Source organism: Erinaceus europaeus, chromosome 21 (assembly GCF_950295315.1).
Source record: "Erinaceus europaeus chromosome 21, mEriEur2.1, whole genome shotgun sequence".
NCBI lineage: Eukaryota > Metazoa > Chordata > Mammalia > Eulipotyphla > Erinaceidae > Erinaceus > Erinaceus europaeus.
In genome coordinates, this window is record NC_080182.1 from 20,789,257 (window position 1) to 20,808,453 (window position 19,197).

Genomic DNA, 19,197 nt, shown 5'->3' on the forward strand with positions numbered 1-19,197 from the left:
AGGGATATAGATTAATATGTGCACAATTGTAACTTCATTGGAAAGGAATACAAAAACACTAATGAAAGAGGAGCTCGCAGGCAGGAGGATCTTGAGTGAGAAAGACTGCTTTCTGCATATTCTTTCTGCAGTGTTTTCATCTTTATAGTGCCTATTTAAAGACTTAAAGGCACTGATAGCAAGAAAGTAGGATACTGGGAGTCGGGCGGTAGCACAGTGGGTTAAGCGCACATGGCACAAAGTACAAAGGCTGGTGGAAGGATTCTGATGCAAGACCCCGGCTCCCCACCTGCAGGGGAGTCGCTTCACAGGCGGTGAAGCAGGTCTGCAGGTGTCTATCTTTCTCTCCTCCTCTCTGTCTTCCCCTCCTCTCTCCATTTCTCTCTGTCCTACCCAACAACAATGACATCAATAACAACAATAATAAAACAAGGGCAACAAAAGGGAATAAATAAATTTTAAAAAACTTAACAGAAAAATATATTGATGGGCAGAAGAGGACCTAGTTGAATTGTTATGTGGAAAACTGAGAAATGTGAACAGGAGTAGATGGCATAATGGTTATACAGAGATGCTTATTCCTAAAGCTGCAAAGTCTTAGGTTCATGGTGAATTCACCTTTTTTACCCCATCTTAGATGGAGCTTAAAGATACTATGTTAAGTGAGACAAGTCAGAAACAAAAGGATGAATGTGGGATGATCTCACTCATAGGCAGGAGTTGAAAAACAGGATGAAGAGGAAAAACTCTCAGCAGAATTTGAACTAGAGTTGGTATATTACACCAAAGGAAAAGATTCTGTGTTGGGGTGGGAGGTGGGGGGGTCAGGTCCTGAAACATGATGACAGAGGAGGACCTGGTGGGGGTTGTATTGTTATGTGGAAATGTTATTGCATGTAGAAACTATAGTATTTTACTGTTGACTATAAACCATTAATTCCCCAATAAAGAATTTTTAAAAATGTATTGATGGTATTTATGAAGCTAGTGTCTAAGTCCATTCACGTTGCTATGACACAGTAGCTTACAAACAACAAGAATCTATTTCACACAGTTCTGAAGACTGGGCAGTTCAAGATTAAGGTGCCAGCATGATCATATTCTCTGGCAAGAGTACTTTTCCTGATTTATAGCCAGCCCCTTCTCACTATGTCCTCACTTAATGAAAGGGGCTAAGGATCACTCAGAAACCTCTTTAGTAAAGGCACTAATCTCATTCTTTAGTGTGCCGCCCTCATGATGTGATCACCTTCCCAACCTTCCGCCTCCTCACACTATCATCCTTGAGGGCTAAGATTTCAGCATATAAATCTTGAAGAAAAGAAGCATTCGGTCCATAGTAAGTAAATCTGAAGTCTATTTCATTTGGCAGTATATGTAAGTTGACAGATTTTAAAAGCTGTAAGAAGTGTGTCAGGCCATACAAATGTAAAAGCTAAGAGAGAGTGTGCTGATAAAGATGTGAAGTACTGAGAAAGGATATAAAGGTAAACACAGGAAAGAAGTCAGAGAGGGAAACCTTGCAGATGGGAAGAATAAAAAAGAGAGGAGCACAGCACTGGCCCACCTTGGAAGAATCAGAAAAAAAGGCCAAAGATGGGAAAGCCAATCATTATAGGTAGTTTTTTCAGCGGGTCTTCTCGTCTATTGATCTGCCTTTCTGAATTCTTGTGTTCTCACTCCAGTTTGATTAGACTTGTCGGAGTCCATCAATATCAGCATTATGACTAATTTATCCCTACTGACTTAGATTCTTCCAAGCACTCTGCTAGCTTAAAGCTTGCTGATCTGCTGTTACTCTGGCTTTTTAAAAAGCTCACCTGTAAGCATGATCACACTGCTATAGAAACTCAAGCCCACACACGATAGAGTAGGTCAGATTAAAATGAGATTGATGATGGTGTCTGTGTTACCGCAGGAGGGGAGAAAATAGTGGCATTAATAATGATGACAATGATGGCAACAGTAACATTTATTATGGATCAAGAGGCTTTATGAGGCAGATGACCAAAAAATTCTCACTATTACTGCAGCTAGTGTCGAGTCTAGCATTTCTGGGCAATGTGTTTTCCTCCCAGTCAGGTTCACATCTGACTTCTCAGAGTCTGGCATCATGTAGCTAAGTGATAAGTGTAGATATTTTCAATACGGGCCCAAAGAGACAGCAAAAGGATAGCACACATTACCCTATGCCAGAGGTCAGTGGTGCTCTGACCTTTCTCTTTCTTTTTTTTTTAAATCAAACATGAAAAATAAATTTAAAATATTTTCAATTATATATATGTATATATTAGCTCTGGCTAATGGTGGTGTGGAGGGATTGAAACTGGGACTCTGAAGCCCCAGGCAAGAGAGTCTCTTTACATAACCATTAGGCTATCTACCCCTACCCTGTACATATTATACTTACCAGAATAATGGTAGAAAGAAAGCAAGATAACCATAGCAAAGTCCTTTTTTTTTTTTTTTTTAAATTAGGGCATTAATGGTTTACAGTTGTCTGTAAAATACAGTAGTTTGTACCCGTGTAACATTTCTCAGTTTTCCATATTACAATTCAACATCCCACTAGGTCTTCCTCTACCATGTTTAGAGTGTTTTGTTGGTTTGTTTAGATAAAATGAAATAAAGCAAGCAGTTTTTGTTGTTTTTGCTGTTGTTTACTGTTGTTTCTGGGATTTCACCACTCCAGACCACCTATTTGACTAGAAAGGCGGGGATAGAGAGAAACATGCCACTACACAGACACTTTCTACAAGGCGGTGGGAGACCCGTCCACGTCTGGGTTATGAGCATGACACAGCAAGCATACTGCCCCAGTGAGCTATCTCATCCGCCCGCAAAGGAGTAGGTTTTCATGGTCCTATACCCAGGCAGAGTAAACTGGGAGCCTGTCCTAGCCAGTGAAGTCAGCTGGCTGCCTCAGTTTTTGCAAACCAGAAAGGACTTTGTGTAACAGTTATATTTCATTAGCTACTTACGAGGATCAGCTTGGATGAAACTGTTCCACACTTCTACAACATTACTGAAGGCTGCAAGAAGGATGGGGTGGGGTGATGGTCCACCTAGTAAAGCTACAGGGCAAAACTTCATGAGTGGCGGAGCGGTGCTACAGGGGTGTGTTCCTCACTTTATCTCTCTCCCTTTCTAACTCTGTTACTCATCCTCGATCAAAGAAATGGCCACCCATGGAGTACAGAACGGATGATTTAATGCAAAGCCAAATGTCTTTTCTCTTTGGCATTGTGAAGACTGCTTCTCAACTGCTTTCTTTCTGGATATCACAAAGCCTTTACCCTTACAGTTACAGACTTCCTATGTATATATATGTAATTCGTTAAGCTGCTGTGAACTTAGCTATGTTCAGATAAGGTAAAATGAAAGAAAAATCAACTTTTGTTTTTGCTTTTGCATGGGAGGGACCAGAACACTGACCAGGTTTAGCTTTTTTGAGTGATGCAGAACAAACCTGAGACCTCTTGCATGCAAATCCTATGTACTACCACTGTGCATGCTCCCTGGCCTGATACTGCTATTTTGTACAGTGAGGGCAGAAGTTCAGCTTCACTGGGTGGGGGGAGGGGGGATTAGATAGGACACAGTCTGTTGGTGGTGGGAATGGTGTTTATGTACACTATTAAACTGTAGTCATATAAATCACTAGTTAATTAATATGAGAGGGGGGAAATTGGTTTTAAAGAAATACTGCTATTTTGTGTATGGTTTCTCCAGACAAAAGTCTGGAGAAATGTTTTCATTTCCACCAGGGTTATCGCTGGGACATGGTACCAGCACTACAAATCCACAGCTCCATATGGCCATTTTTTTCCTTTTTATTTTATTTGATGAGAGAGATAGCCTGTAGACCTGTTTCACTGCTTGTGAAGGTACCTGCTGGTAGGTACATGGAGGCTTGAACCTGGATCCCTGTGTATAACGTGTGCGCTCAAGAGAGTATGCAACCACCTGGCACCCACTCCAGATTATTTTTAAAAGAGAGGAATAGTTGTCACTATCTGTTGAAAATTTTTGGTGGTTCCACAAGCAATTTTTAAAAGGGAAGAAAAATTTTAATGAAATACTTTCAAACTTAAAACATTAAGATTACACAATGAGCTGCTGACATGAGGGTTAAGAGAGAGGAGAGGAGAGGAGAGGAGAGGAGAGGAGAGGAGAGGAGAGGAGAGGAGAGGAGAGGAGGGGAGGGGAGGGGAGGGGAGGGGAGGGGAGGGGAGGGGAGGGGAGGGGAGGGGAGGGGAGGGGAGGGGAGGGGAGGGGAGGGGAGAGGAGAGGAGAGGAGAGGAGAGGAGAGGAGAGGAGAGGAGAGGAGAGGAGAGGAGAGGAGAGGAGGGAAAAGAAGAGAAGAGAAGAGGAGAGGAGAGGAGAGGAGGGAAAAGAAGAGAAGAGAAGAGGAGAGGAGAGGAGAGGAGAGGAGGGGAGGGGAGGGGAGGGGAGGGGAGGGGAGGGGAGGGGAGGGGAGAGGAGAGGAGAGGAGAGGAGAGGAGAGGAGAGGAGAGGAGAGGAGAGGAGAGGAGAGGAGAGGAGAGGAGAGGAGAGGAGAGAAGAGGTCATTGGAAATGGTCGAATCATTTAAGCACCAACTCCCAACAATAACCCTGCTCAAAAGAAAAAGAGAAAATCAACATACTCCAACACTGTGATGTTTTTCTACCTAAATCAAGAATGAAGTTCTATTGAATATATTGTTGTCTGCTTATCTACAGAGTAAGAAGATTCAGATTTAAACAAATAGCTTGATCAGTAAGAGGGAGAGAAGAGATAGGAATGAATTCATTCAACTTCAAAATTATCATTATTACTTTTTACTTAATCTCTTCTACCTTTTTACATTTCTAACTGCAGAAGTACTACATACACGTGATAGGAAAGAAATGGAATATACAGAAGTACATTTTCTGTTTCTTTCCAGCTTCAGCATCTTTTGTTATTACATAGCCACAAAAATACATATAGTATTTCATCAGAATTAGCCACTACATATTTTTTCTACTTTCTATAAAGGTATAGAATTCTCATCCTGAGGCAGGAAAAACAGCCCCAAGAATTCCAGGTTTCCAACAACTTATTACTTAGGCAGGAGCAACCTCAAAGTTACTTCAGATGGGGTTATACTTCATTGTGCTGAATTCCAAATAACCTGCTGCAATTAATAAAACAAGCACCAGATTGATTTTCTTTTTTTTAATATTTCTATTGCATGCCTATCTTCAAATTGGTGCCAAAGTGTAAATGGCTACCAAAAGTAAAAACAATCCAGGCCACTCGAAGAATAGCAACTAGGAATAAACCAGGATTGACTATCCATTTGTCATTCACCAAATAATTTTGAATCCCTTTTCTGTGACAAGCACTGCTTTTGGAATTGAAAATAAGGGGCAGGAAGGTGGTGCACCTAGTTAAGCACACACAATTCGCAAGAATCCAGGGTTAAGCCCCTGGTCCCCACCTGCAGGGAGAAAGCTTCAGGAGTGGTGAAGCAGGGCTGTAGGTGTCTCTCTGTCTCTCTCCCTCTCTTTATCCCCCTCCCTCTTGATGTCTAGCTGTCTCTGTCAAATAAATAAACAAAAACCAGAATTGAAGATAAAACAGTATACTAAATAGGTTAGTTCCTGACCATGGACAGCTTACTTTCTAGAATGGAGAGACAGACAGTAAATAAAACAAATCAAGAAAATTGTCACTGGCAAGAGGAGGAGCAGCAGGAGTGCACTGGGCTTGCAGGCATGAGGTCCTGAGTTTGACGTGTGGCAGCACATGTGCAAGAGTGATGATCAGGTTCTCTCTCTTTTTCAGTAAATATTTTTTTAAAAAAAGAGTGAAAAAGAGGGACAGGAAGTGTTAAGAAAGATTCCTCTTTGAAACAGTGTGTTCATCAGCTCAGACAACCTTGAGAAGTCACCATAAACTGTGTGTCTCAAACTGTATAGATTAATCTTCCTAGCAGTTCTGGAGTCCAGAAATTCAAGATCAAGGTTCCAGTTGATTCCATTTTTGGTGTGAGCTCTCTTTCTGGTTTGCAAAGGACTACATTCTCTCTATCCTCACACAATCTCTTCCAGGTGTGTAAAATAGAAAAAGTGAGGAGGTGCTGTTGCCCCCCCCCCAATTATGTGGACATTAATCCTATCAGAATAGAACCTCTCTGCTTTATGACCTCATGTAACCTTATTACTTTATGCCGTCAGGCATGGAATGTCAACCCTTCAGCCTCATTACTCCGGTGAGACCTTTACTTTCATAGTATTCTCTAATTCCATTCCAGGCAGTTCACTTCCTAACAAAGTCCCAAAACCTAGATATAGACAAGGTCCAATGAGATACAGCATATGTTCACATGTATCCATAAATTAGGGCAAAATATATACCTGAAAGCAAAAGTACACAACAGTCTGCAGTGAATCAGTATAAAGTTCCTAATGAAATAGTATCTAATTAAACTTAGATACCCTCCTCACTATCAGTGGCCTCACTATCAGGCCACCCCATCAGTTGGGGCCCTATTCTAGGAGTCCTGAGATTCCCAAACAGACATGATGAGCCTAGACCTCAAATAAATCCCTCTCTCCATTGTTACCGGTCATTTCTATCAGGAACAACAAAATAGACCCCTTTGTAGGCCCCCCATAGGACCTTGCCCTCAACTTGGATCAACAACAGTAGAGAATGTTCCATCCGCTGAAGGGAGGATGGACAACATACTCTGTGCTATACCTGAGGAAGATGGGTTGATACTGGGGCAGCTTAGCATGTTCTTACTTATGACCACAGAATGTGAGCTCAGATCTACAGGGATGCAGAGGTCACATAGGCTCCTAAGCTGACTATGGGCCCCAGACCCAATCAAATTGATGGGGTTTACAGTCAACTATATTTATACCCCTTTCCCATATTAGGGAGCTACTCTCTTCCCTGATCCAGCTTTCTGGTACTTTTCCAGCCTGACATTATCTCCCCAGACAATAACTTGGATCCACCTGAATATCAGATTTCAGGGTCAGGGAAAAAAAAAAAAACTAGTATAGTCACAGGCCCTTTGGAATATAACTAAAATATGCCTACTAGCTAGCTACAAAATGGAGTACCCCCTCCCCCCAACTCTTCATCTGCACTATTCCAGCCTTTAGGTCCATGATTGGTCAACAATTGTTTGGCTTTGTATGTTAACTTTCTTTTTAGCCACCAGGTTCCAGATGCTAGCATGATGCTGACCACACTTCCCTGGATAGGTGACCCCACCAATATGTCCTGGAGCTTCGCTTCCCCAGAGCCCCACCCTACTAGGGAAAGAGAGGCAGGCTGGGAGTATGGATTGACTTGTCAATGCCCAGGTTCAGTGGGGAAGCAATTACAGAAGCCAGACCTTCCATCTTCTGCATCCCACAATGACCTTGGGTCCATACTCCCAGAGGGATAAAGAATAGGAAAGATATCAGGAGAGGAGATGGGTTACAGAGATCTGATGGTGGGAATTGTGTGGAGTTGTACTCCTCTTATCCTATGGTTTTGTCAATGTTTCCTTTTTATAAATTAAAATATATATATATAAATTATTACTTTATGCCAAATACACTGGGCTTAAGGCTTCACATATCTATTGTAAAGGAACACAAGCATTCATTCCATCATACACAGACCATCAGAGAAGTTATCTCTGATAATACTGTGTGGTTTCTAGCTTTCAAAATGAATTCCATCTTGTGGTATTCATACACTGTAGCACCATCCCTCAAGAAATCAGTTCTCTCGCCAAGCAGGACAGCAGAGGTTAAGGCATTTAACTTCTGAGGTTGATTCCTCAAAGGTATTTGAAATCTTCCACTTTGCTTTCTTGAACTATTCACTTCTGGGAAAACCAGCCCTTGTATTATGGGAACACTCAGGCAGTTATGAGAGACAATTGTATGTATGTGGAAAAGAACTCAGACCTCCTACTATTGCAAAGATGTGACTGAACCACCTTGGAAGTCAAAACTCCAGCTAGGAACTGAAGCCACAGCTGAAACTGGACTTCAACCTAATGTGAAACCCTCTACCAGAACCAGCCATTTAAGCTGCTTCCAAATTTCTGGTCCACAGAAATGGTCAGACAGTGAATGTTTATTGTTTTGAGTCACTAGGTCTTAGAGCAATTTGTAAAGCAGCGCAAGATGAGTAAAGCATAAAACAATATTGAAGGAAGCAAACAAGATAAAAACTTCCAGGTGGAAAGAAAGGCAAATGCCAACATTATAAAAATCAGAACAGATAAACAATATCATCCAGCAATACCTAGTCATATATCCAAATGACACAAAGACACAAATTTGCAAGATGTGCTTCTTTATGTTTATAACTACATTTACCACAATAGCCAAAATATGGAAGCAACTAAATGCCCACCAACAAATGACTAAATATAAAACTTTTGGAATATATATTCAGTGGAAAATTACTCTTCAGCCGCAAAAGTTGAGATTATATCATTTAGGACAAATTAGATGGAATTGGAGGTGATTATATTAAATGAAATAAGGAAAGAGGTGAACGACAGCTACCAAATGGTTTCACTCATGTATGGAAAGTATATTAAAGCAAATAAATGTGCAAAAAAGAATAAATAGTGAGCTACTTTTAGGCTGTGAAAACTACCACATTCATGGTAGGTGTGCTGAGTTACTCTCACACATACATTATGTAGATATGAAATCTTTTCATTTTGTAATGTTAAAACATCAGTAGTGAATTATTATCTTAAGAAACCAAAGCTAATGTGACATATTCAGGGAATAGTAAGGGTGTAGTATGCCAAGAACAGAAATAGCAAGGGCAAGAAAGGAGGAGGCTGGTCAGAGGAAATATAAGATGAGATCACGTAGGGTCTTGTGTGTCTGCACCCTGCCAGAAAAGGCAGTCACTTAGCAAGAGCAGCTTAGTGGTTTAGATGAAATATTCTGATAACCTTGGACTATCAGGTTATTAAATTATACCAACCACCTTGGCGATCTTGGAAACTCTTATGCTGTTAGCTGTGATCTATGTTTATGATGCCCAGTTTTATACTTCTAGTCTAGAGTTCTCCCTTAAACTTTGTGCCTTATACCCAGTATCCTTGTCAATATCTCTCTTGGGATATCACATAGCTGTCTCAGATTTGTTGTTGTCCAAAATCAGATTCCTAGTCTCCACCCTCTCACCCCCCATGATCTACCCCATCACTGAAAATGAAAATCCATTCCTTTTGTTTTTTTGTTCTATTTTCTTCTATAGGACAGAGAGAAATTGACAGGGAGAGAAAGTTAGACACCTGCAGGCCTGCTTAACTTGTGAAGTGTCCCTGCTGCAGGGGGGAAGTGGGAGCTCGAACCCGGTCCTCCCAAAGGTCCTTCAGCACGGTGTCAGCACGGTGACAGCACATTTAACCAGCTGCACAACCACCCAGAGCCTGAAAATCCTTTCTTTTAGATAAAAACCTTAGTGCAATCTTTCACCCTCCTCTTTTCCCTCCATATAGCCATACCAAATACCAGTCAAGTCTTTAACACTCTTGAAATTTTATCCAGAAGCCAACATTTCTCACCACCACTGTCTCATTCACCATTCTCCAAATTACTACTTTTCCAGCCTGGATTATGAGATAAACCTTCCATCACCTTTCCCTTTCCCTTCTGTTGTCTGCTCTCAGCTCAGTAACCACAGAGAGATTGAAGCACAATCTCAGGTCGTGTCATTTATCTTACCTAAACACCCTCTGGGCCTCCCTAGCTCACTTAATAAAGAAACAAAATTCTTCCTAGGTTCAGAAAGGCCCTCCAGGATCTCGCCCAATTATCTCTGCATTCTCATTGCATTGACTTTTGACCTTCCTTAGTTAATTTCAGCCACAGTGACTTCCCTGTCATCCCAGAAATAAGCTAGTCACATTTCTGTCACCAAGTCCATACTGTGGCTTTGCTTTTGTCTGAAATACTCTTACCTCAGACAAAGCTGAGACTCACTCTCTCACCTCCTTCATGAATGTGTTCAGATGTTACCTTGTCTGCAAAAACTTCCCTTATCCAGCCTATTAAAAATCATATACACACACACACACACACACACACACAGAGAGAGAAAATTCCTTGGAGCTTCCTTGCCTAAATTTTATACATAGCTCTTATCACTCTGACATGTTACAAACATTTAATTACCATTCATTTGTTTTGTTTATTTATTTTTACCTGCCTCCATTAGAAGACAAGTTTCTTGTTAGTAAGGATTTTGTTTTGTTTTCCTCTCTGCTGTTCCCTCACATCTTACAGTAGAACTTAACACATGGTAGGCACCTAATAAACTATCCTTTGTTTATTAACTGCTGAATGAATAAATAAACCCCTTAGAGGGAATAGAAGAGACTCCAAGACATGGCCAAATGAAATGCTACAGCTAGCCACCTGTGCTTAGGAGAATGAGAAGGAACTGAGAGGGGATGCTTAGAGTCATACTCAGAAAGCTGGAGGCTCCTTCCTGGTTTGACCTGCGTGTAACCACAGGGGTGTTCTGGCCTTTGCCTCTATCCCTCTCATTAAATACATATGTTTAGGGAGTTGGGCTGTAGTGCAGCAGGTTAAGCGCAGGTGGCACAAAGTGCAAGGACCAGCATAAGGATCCCGGTTCGAGCCCCCGGCTCCCCACCTGCAGGGAAGTCACTTCACAGGCGGTGAAGCAGGTCTGCAGGTGTCTATCTTTCTCTCCCTCTCTCTGTCTTCCCCTCCTCTCTCCATTTCTCTCTGTCTTTCTAACAACGATGACATCAATAACTACAACAACAATAAAAAACAACAAAGGCAACAAAAGGGAAAATAAATAAAAATTTTAAAAATACATGTTTAAAGTCACCTTTTATTTCTGTCTTCTTCACTCATTAAAATGAATGTTAAAAGGCGGGGATGGATAATGAGAAGAACTTGGGATGCACAACGGGCAGAGTGTACTGAGGACGATATAGCATGGCCATGCTTGGGGGTTATCTAGGAGGAGCCAGAAAGAAAAGTGCCCCCTTTCAAAAGACTGGAGAGGGGAGCCCTGTGGTGGTGCGCCTGGCTGAGTGCACACGTTACACTTTGAGTGCACACATTACAGTGTGCAAGGACCCAGGTTCAAGCCCCAGGTTCCTTACTGCAGGGGGAAAGCTTCATAAGTGGTGAAGCAGTGCTGCAGGTCTCTCTCCCTCTCCCTGTCTCCTCCCCCTTTCCTCTCATTTTCTCTGTTTCTATCCAAAATAAATAAACAAGATATAAAAATTTAAAAAGATTAGAGAGGGGTTGGGGAGGTAGCTTAAAAGGGTTATGCAAAAAAAAAAAAAAAGACTTTCATGCCAGAGTGTCCTAGATCCCAGGTTCAATCCTCAGCACCATGATAAACCAGAGCTGAGCAGTGTTATGGTATAAATAAATAAGTTAATTAATTAATTAATTCAAAAGATTGGGGAAATCCGAATATTGAAGGGAACCTTTAAACTAGTTCACTGTGGAATTTTACAAGTCCCATCCCCCACCTTCTCTAAAGAAAGTCTGCATCATTTCTTCTAGGGATATTGCCCATGGGTGAGGAGGGGTTTCTGCCTGGGGTAAGGATTCAGAGGATCCTGATCCCAGGGTGGCTGAGAGTCATCTTGTTAAAACACAGAAGTCAGGGGGGTGGTTGATAGCATAATGGTTATGCAAAGAGGTTCTCATGCCTGAGGCTCCAAAGTCCCAGGTTCAACCTCCTCCCCTCTACACCAGAGCAGCTAGCTGAGCAGTACTCTGGTTAAAAAAAAAAACAAAACACGGAAGCCAAAGGTCAAGCCCACAACCATAGCTAAATTGTGCATGCAGTCTTTAACCTTGTTGTGTATACCCATGACTGGCTTCGGTTAAGTAGAATGGCGATTTTAACGAGGACCAAGGTTTTTAATTAATCAGTGTTTCCATGTGGCTTTGGTCCAATTCATCTCAGGACAGCTGCTTTCCTGCACAGTCAATTCATACTTATAATTAGTATCAATATCCACCATCTACATACACCATGTACCAAGCACTACAGTCAAGAAGATAGGACCCCTGAGCTGCAGCCTAGTTTCTATTTTAATCATGTAGTCCGAAGATCGTATTCTCCTTTTTTTTTTTGTTCTGGTAGAGTTAGCTTATTTAAAGCCTTTTAAAATTCTCTGCTTCATGAAATTTCGCTCAAGTCTGTTCTTTGAGAGTGCTGCAGGCAAAGAAATTTATTTTGTGGAACAACAAAGATGATCACTGCCACCAGAGAGGGAACTGAATTAAAATGTAGAGATAATAATCCTGTTACTATGTCTTGTTAATATAAAAACCACATTGAGATAGTGCATACAATGATGGTAAAACCTATTCACAGAGAGAGAAAAATGTAGACAAAAAAATTATATTCACAAAAATCATATATTTTTTTTAAATCTATGTTCCATCTGGCAAGTTTTATGTGCCTTTATTTTATTCACATTGTGTTTCACCAATAGTAATGATGTGACTAGGCAAAAAGAGCCCCCAATTTCTATTCCTTCGAGGCTTTGCTGGGAGGTCTATGTGTGTCCTGGAAGCCCAACTTTCTGTAGCCCCTTTCTTACTTCTTATCACTCAGCTGCTCCCCCCCCCACACACACACACCCTCATTTTTAAGCTGTTATCCTTTCAGCTTCCTCTCCAAAAGTGTTTCTCAGGCTCCAGGGTTTCTACAGGCTAGAAAATATATATGACCTTTTCCAAATGGTTCACATCTTGAAAGTCAATTTCTTTCATTCAAATACCACAAGTGATTAAATGCCCCAAGCAATACCCTAGTTACAAATGGGTAGATGCTAACAGAGGATAACAATAATATCTACTAGGTAGACTTTAATAAAGCTTCATCAAGCCAGATTAGCAGAACATTGCTGGGGGAAAAGCTGAGACATGAGAAGTCTCCTCTTCTACGTTGGTGCTGTATTCACATCCCAACACAAGCGATGTGGAAATCCAAAGCTTTCAACACACATATGCATTTACTGATGTAGGAGCAGACAAATAAGCCAAAGGAACTGAACAGCCAGCACAGTAAAGAGGACACTTCACAGCAGGAAAGACAGTCCTGGAATTAGACAGTCTTAACACAGTGACTTGGTTGTGCTTATGGAAAAGTAAAAGTCAAATCCTACCTTACACCACGCACAGTAAATCCCCAGTGGATTAACAATTGAAATATGTAAAGTGAAACATTCAAGCTTCAAAAAAGTAAATAAAAGGCAATATTTTATGACCCAAGAAATTAGGAGGGGGCAGGAAATTTTCTTAAACATAACACCAAAAGTATAAACCTCTAGGTCCAGATTGACTGGCAAATTGAACTGTTAAAATGATGATATTATATTCATCAAAATATACCATTAGAAAGCAAAGGAGGAAGGAACTGTTAAAGTAACTCACTTGAAAAATGTGTTGCTTCCTCAAGTGTGAGGCTCAGATTCAATCCCAATGCCCATCACATTGAAGGACGCTTCAGTGCTATGATCTCTTTCAGTTTCTCTCTGCCTCTGTCTCTATCTAAAAGAAATGAAGAAAGAGAAAGAAAGGGAGAAAGGAAGAAAATCAGGGAGGGAAGGAGAGGAAGGAAAAAAGGAAGATTAGAAGGAAGAAAAGGAGGGAGGGAGGGGAAGGCACAAACTGGGACTAAGTTTCTGCAAGGTAACCTACAAAGTACTCGTATCCTGAGTACACAAAGTGTATGATTGTTGAAAAAGCACATTAACAACACAACACTTAAATGGGCAAAATACATGAATAAGTACATCTTGGAATATAATGAATAATTCTGATGTAGTCAATAAATAGAGAAAATGATGTTCTTTCTTAGTTCCCAGGAAAATGCGTATTTTGACGTGAGATGCTAAGAATTCATATTATACAAAGACAAAACTAGAATACAGATATCCCAATGTCTACTGCTATTTTCATAGCACTACTTAGCAAGATGTGGCTACGGAGCTCCAAACCCAGCATGAAATAAAGTAAACACTATTTCACTTTTACTGTGATAAGAATCTCTGGGATTTATTCTCCCAGCCTATTGTACAGAACGACATTTCATCTCATTTCTACAAGTATCTAGTTTGTATCTTACCCAATTCAAGGTCAGTAACTTTAAACAGTTTCTTTGTCAAAAATATCCCTTCACATATTCAAGGACAACATTCTGTAAATATAGATAAATGCATCCAGACCACCAATTGTATTTAAAAATGACCAAAGCATAGGCCCTATGTCAGATCAATGAGGTTTACAGTTAACTGTATTTATATATTTTCCTCATATTTGGGAGCTTCTATCTACCCTGATCCAGCTTTCTAGTCCTATTCTCAACTCTGACACCATCTTCCCAAACAATACTTTTAACCCACCTGCATGTTAGCTGTCAGGCTCAGGCAAAAGTTAATAAAGTCATGGTCCCCTTGGAATATAGCCAAAATAGACTTTCTAGCTTCTTCCAACATGAAGACCCCAAATTTTATCTGCTATACTCTTTCATCTAGGTTCCGGATTATTAAACACTGTGTTCTGCTTTATGTCTTAATGCTTTTCAGTCACCAAGTTGCAGATGCTACCATGATGCCAACATGACTTTCCTGGGCAGTCAACCTCACTAATGTGTCCTGGAACCCTACCTCCCCATAGCCCTGCCCCACTAGGGAAAGATAGAAATAGGCTGGAGATATGGATCGACCTATTAATACCCATATACAGTGGAGAGGCAATTACAGAAGCCAGACCTTCCACCTTCTGCTCCCCATAATAATGATCCTGGGTCCATAGTCCCAGAGAGAAAAAGAATAGGGAAACTTCCAATGAAGGGAGGGTATATGGAACTCTGGTGGTGGGAACTGAATTGTGTGAAATTATACCTATCTTATCCCACAAGCTTGTCAACATTATTAAATCAATAAAATAAAATAAAATAAAATGATAAAAGTAAGGTATATATTAAGTTACCATAATGAGTGAGGTTTAGATTAATTAGTGTAGTGAGAGTGGGAATAAAACACCCCACTATTGTTAAATGGGAAACTGGGGAATGTTATGCATGAACAAACTATTGTATTTACTGTTGAATGTAAAACATTAATTCCCCAATAAAGAAATAAATTTAAAAAAAAAACACCCCACAAGACAGAGTCCTAAACTATTCCCTTTCCACACAGCAGAGTGTGAGATTGACTGAGCTGTCACTAGTATGTTCCAGTCTTCTGACAAATACTATTTCGCTAGCTAGACTCATTGAGCTGGCACTAAAAGATCCATAATTGCAAGACCATGATTCTCAAATGACGTCTAACAAATGTGAGTGTACTGATGAGGACAATGGAAACAGAGTTTTTCATCTGAAAAGATTTCCCAGGAATTCCAGGATGGTGATCACCAGTATAGTTCATAAAAGCCATCTTCAGGCAGCACAAATAGGTCAGAATATCAAGGAACTGTTTATAAGATGTCTACACTGGGGAGTCGGGCGGTAGCGCAACGGCTTAAGCGCACGCAAAGCGCAAGGACTGGCAGAAGGATCCCGGTTCGAGCCTCTGGCTCCCCACCTGCCTGGGATGGCTTCACAGGCAGTGAAGCAGGTCTGCAGATGTCTATCTTTCTCTCCCCTCTCTGTCTTCCCCTCCTCTCTCCATTTCTCTCTGTCCTATCTAACAATGACGACATCAATAACAACAATAATAATTACAAGGGCAACAAAAAGGAAAATAAATAAATCTAAAAAAATTTTTTTTTAAAGTTGTCTACACTGCTGACAAAATTGCAAAGCACTGGAAGTTGGTTGCTAAAGTCTTCTACTGCTTGTTTGCTGCCTCCCTTTCCCTTTCTGGCTTCTCTCTCTTCAGCCTTCAGCAGCCTACTTCCTTCATCTCCAGAAAGTCCTACAAGAAGGCACTCTGTTCAGACCTATCTTCTGGGAAAGGAATTAAGCTCCAAAATTAGCCTTCCTTTCTCCTTTCCACCTCACTTTTCTTTCTTTTTAAATAATATTTTATATATTTATTTAGGGTAGAGACAGAAACTGAGAGAGAAAGAGGAGAGAGGAAGATAGACACCTGCTGCCCTGCTTCACCACTTATAAAGCCCCACCCAGATTCCACCTCGTGCCCCTGCAGGTAGGGATGGGGTTTGAACCTGGGTCCTTGAGCATGGTGATGTATGTGCACAACCAGGTATGCCACAGGTTGGCTCCACCTCAGATTTCGAAATTTCCATTACCTCATAGAATTATGAGCATTCATACCATGTAGTGCTAGATTAGAAGCCAAGTAACATCACTTCCAAATGAATGAGACTGGACAAGTTAGTTAATATGCCCAAATATTAATATCCTCTTCAGAAGAATGAGAATAATAGCCCTTTAGTCATAGAGTTGTTGAGAGACTTTAGTGAGATGAAACATATATTGCAGTTTATACAATATATGACTCAAAGGATCGGTGTGATGAGTATCTGTAAGTAGTATTATTGTGATGATGATGGTAAGGGAGATCAAGGGTTTAGCTATCCTGTGAAAATGTGTCTGGTTTTGAAGATGTTTAACTGCAGATTGCCAGTGTTTTGGAAGTGTTCATTCACCATTTGCATTTGGCAGCCACTGCTTTTGCCTGTGGGGCTTTCTGCAGAACAGACGATGTCTCTTGTACTGTAGTAAATCTCAGTATTCCTCTTTCACAGGACCCATCAGCTCTGAAATAAGGAACTCTTCATACACTGCATGTAACCAACGCAAGTGATGCAAAACAATCACCAGTTCAGAGACCCGATACGAGCAATATATAAGAAGACCTTTCCTTCCTTTTTCCTGGTGATTTATTTTATGAATAAATTGCTTTTCTTTAAAGGTCACTTTGTTGTTTTAAAACATTTTACACCTGACACTATTCTGTTACTGTGGAGAGGTGCACAAAGGATAATTTAAGCAAGCTTCTTGAGATTCTATTACACTATCACAACCCTCCCAAAGGGGGGGGGGGGGCTCAAGACATTAACAAAGGGAGGCAGTTTGCTTGAAAATGAAATTTGGTCAAAAATCAAAGCCAATTCAAACCGATTTTAAATATCTCCTGCCTGAATAAAGCATAATAGCTACAGTATCCATCCTAAACTTCCCACCCACTTGAATGAAATAAGGAAAATTCCTAATTCAAAGCCAGATTTATTGTGGAAAAAATCAGATATGATCATTATTATTCACCTTGAGTACATATAATTTTTCCATCTTCACTATAAAATATTACTTTCCATCTTCACCCAACTCCTCAAAATGGGTATCAGAGAATGGAGACCATTCTCAACTTACAGAGATGTTTCTTTTTAATCCATAGAATGATGTTGAAATGTCTGAGCCAATATGATTTTTAATTTTTTTATCATTTATTATTGGATAGAGCCAGAGAGAAATTGAGGCGGAGAAGGACATAGAGAGGGAAAGAGACAGAGATAGCTGCAGCATTTCTTCATGACTAATGAAGCTTTCCCCCTGCAGGTGGGGACCATGAGCTTGAACCTGGATCCTTCTGCACTGTAATGTGAATGTTTAATCAGGTGTGCTACTACCTGGCCCCCCAATATTTTATAAGTAGAAATTATATGCCTAAAAGTCTAGATTTCTGGATTCTAATAAAATTTCAAATTCCTGGAAACCTTAGCCACATTCCCTCACCACGAAAGCTGAGAAATAACTTCCCACGGACCAGTTTCTCTGCCTCTATCAATCAATACCATTTCATTTCATTTTGGCAGGAATCTCTCTTAGTTCCTATTTCTCATGAGAACAGGTAGGCATATGACCATTTATTGACTGATCAACAAAAGTATGTAGCCCTGGAAAATACCTACTTTAACATCTCCAAAAGATGCTAAAGATGACAGGAGAACAACAGAGGAATGATACAGATATAGGAATAATGAATGTATTACCTGTCTATTAGAAACAGTATTTGCCACAGGACACATATTCTAATTGTGAGTATTGTTTTCATTAATTGTTTCATGTAAATGTCTAGTATACAGGCAATATTAGTTCTTTTGACACATGGTTGTCCTAGGAGATATTCTAATCAGAGACTTAGAAAAACTATACATTTTCCCCATCATGTTAGTAAGAGAACCACTATGTTTTAGCAAGTCAGATAACCACCCAAGGAAAATGAATTACAACTCTCAGTCTCCCCTGCACCAAAGTGTGATCATGTGACTTACTTTAGACCAGTGTGTGGGTAAACACAAAGCAAGCAGCTTTTTTTTTTTTTAAGTAGAGGACTTTATTTTATTTTTAATTTCTCTATTGGGGAATCAATGTTTTACATTTGACAGTAAATACAATAGTTTGTACATGCATAACATTTCCCAGGTTTCCAATACAACCCCCACTAGGTCCTCTGTCATCCTTTCTGGACCTGTATTCTCCCCCCAACCCACCCCAGAGTTTTTTCTTTGGTGCAATATGCCAATTCCAGTTCAGGTTCTACTTGTGTTTTCTCTTCTGATCTTGTTTGTCAACTTCTGCCTGAGTGTGAGATCATCTCATATTCATCCTTCTGTTTCTGACTTATTTCACTTAACATAATTTTTTCAAGCTCCATCCAAGTTGGGCTGAAAACGGGGAAGTCACCAGTTTTAATAGCTGAGTAGTATTCCATTGTGTCTATATACCACAACTTGCAAGCAGCTTTTCTGTATTCTCCTAAAAGATTGACCTGGATCCTGTTTTTCTCATCCTAGTTCTAGTACCAGTGTGGAAGTGAGCCCACTTTAGTCATGTGACTATTCAAGAAACTTACAGGGCAATGGTAAGGTGGAAGGCTTAAAGGATCTCTGCATATTAGAGCAGAACAGCCATATCCAAGATAGCTCATTCTAGACTATTTATCAGGAGATAAGTAAACTTCTTTTTTCCTAAGCCATTACTAGCATTAATTTGTTTGTTCTTGTCATCTCTGGGACTTCAGTGCTCTGGGATGACTTTTTCCATAAAGAGGGAGAGTCAAACCTCATCATCTGGGGGCCCTAGTCAGGGAATCCTGGAATTTCCACATAGATAAAATAGACCTAGACCTCTAACAGATCCCTCTCTCCACCATGACTGGTCATATCCATCAGGAACAATATCATAAACCCTCTTGTGGGCCTC

The 19,197-nt window shown here is 40.4% G+C and overlaps 1 long non-coding RNA gene across 1 annotated transcript; it reads left to right on the forward strand.

The window, feature by feature from the left end:
• The first annotated feature begins 1,086 nt into the window (after window positions 1–1,086).
• LOC132535247 (uncharacterized) lies at window positions 1,087–16,910 on the forward strand. Its single transcript, XR_009547016.1, has 2 exons — window positions 1,087–1,339; window positions 16,740–16,910. It is a non-coding gene; the product is annotated as an uncharacterized LOC132535247 (long non-coding RNA).
• The last annotated feature ends 2,287 nt before the right edge of the window (window positions 16,911–19,197 follow it).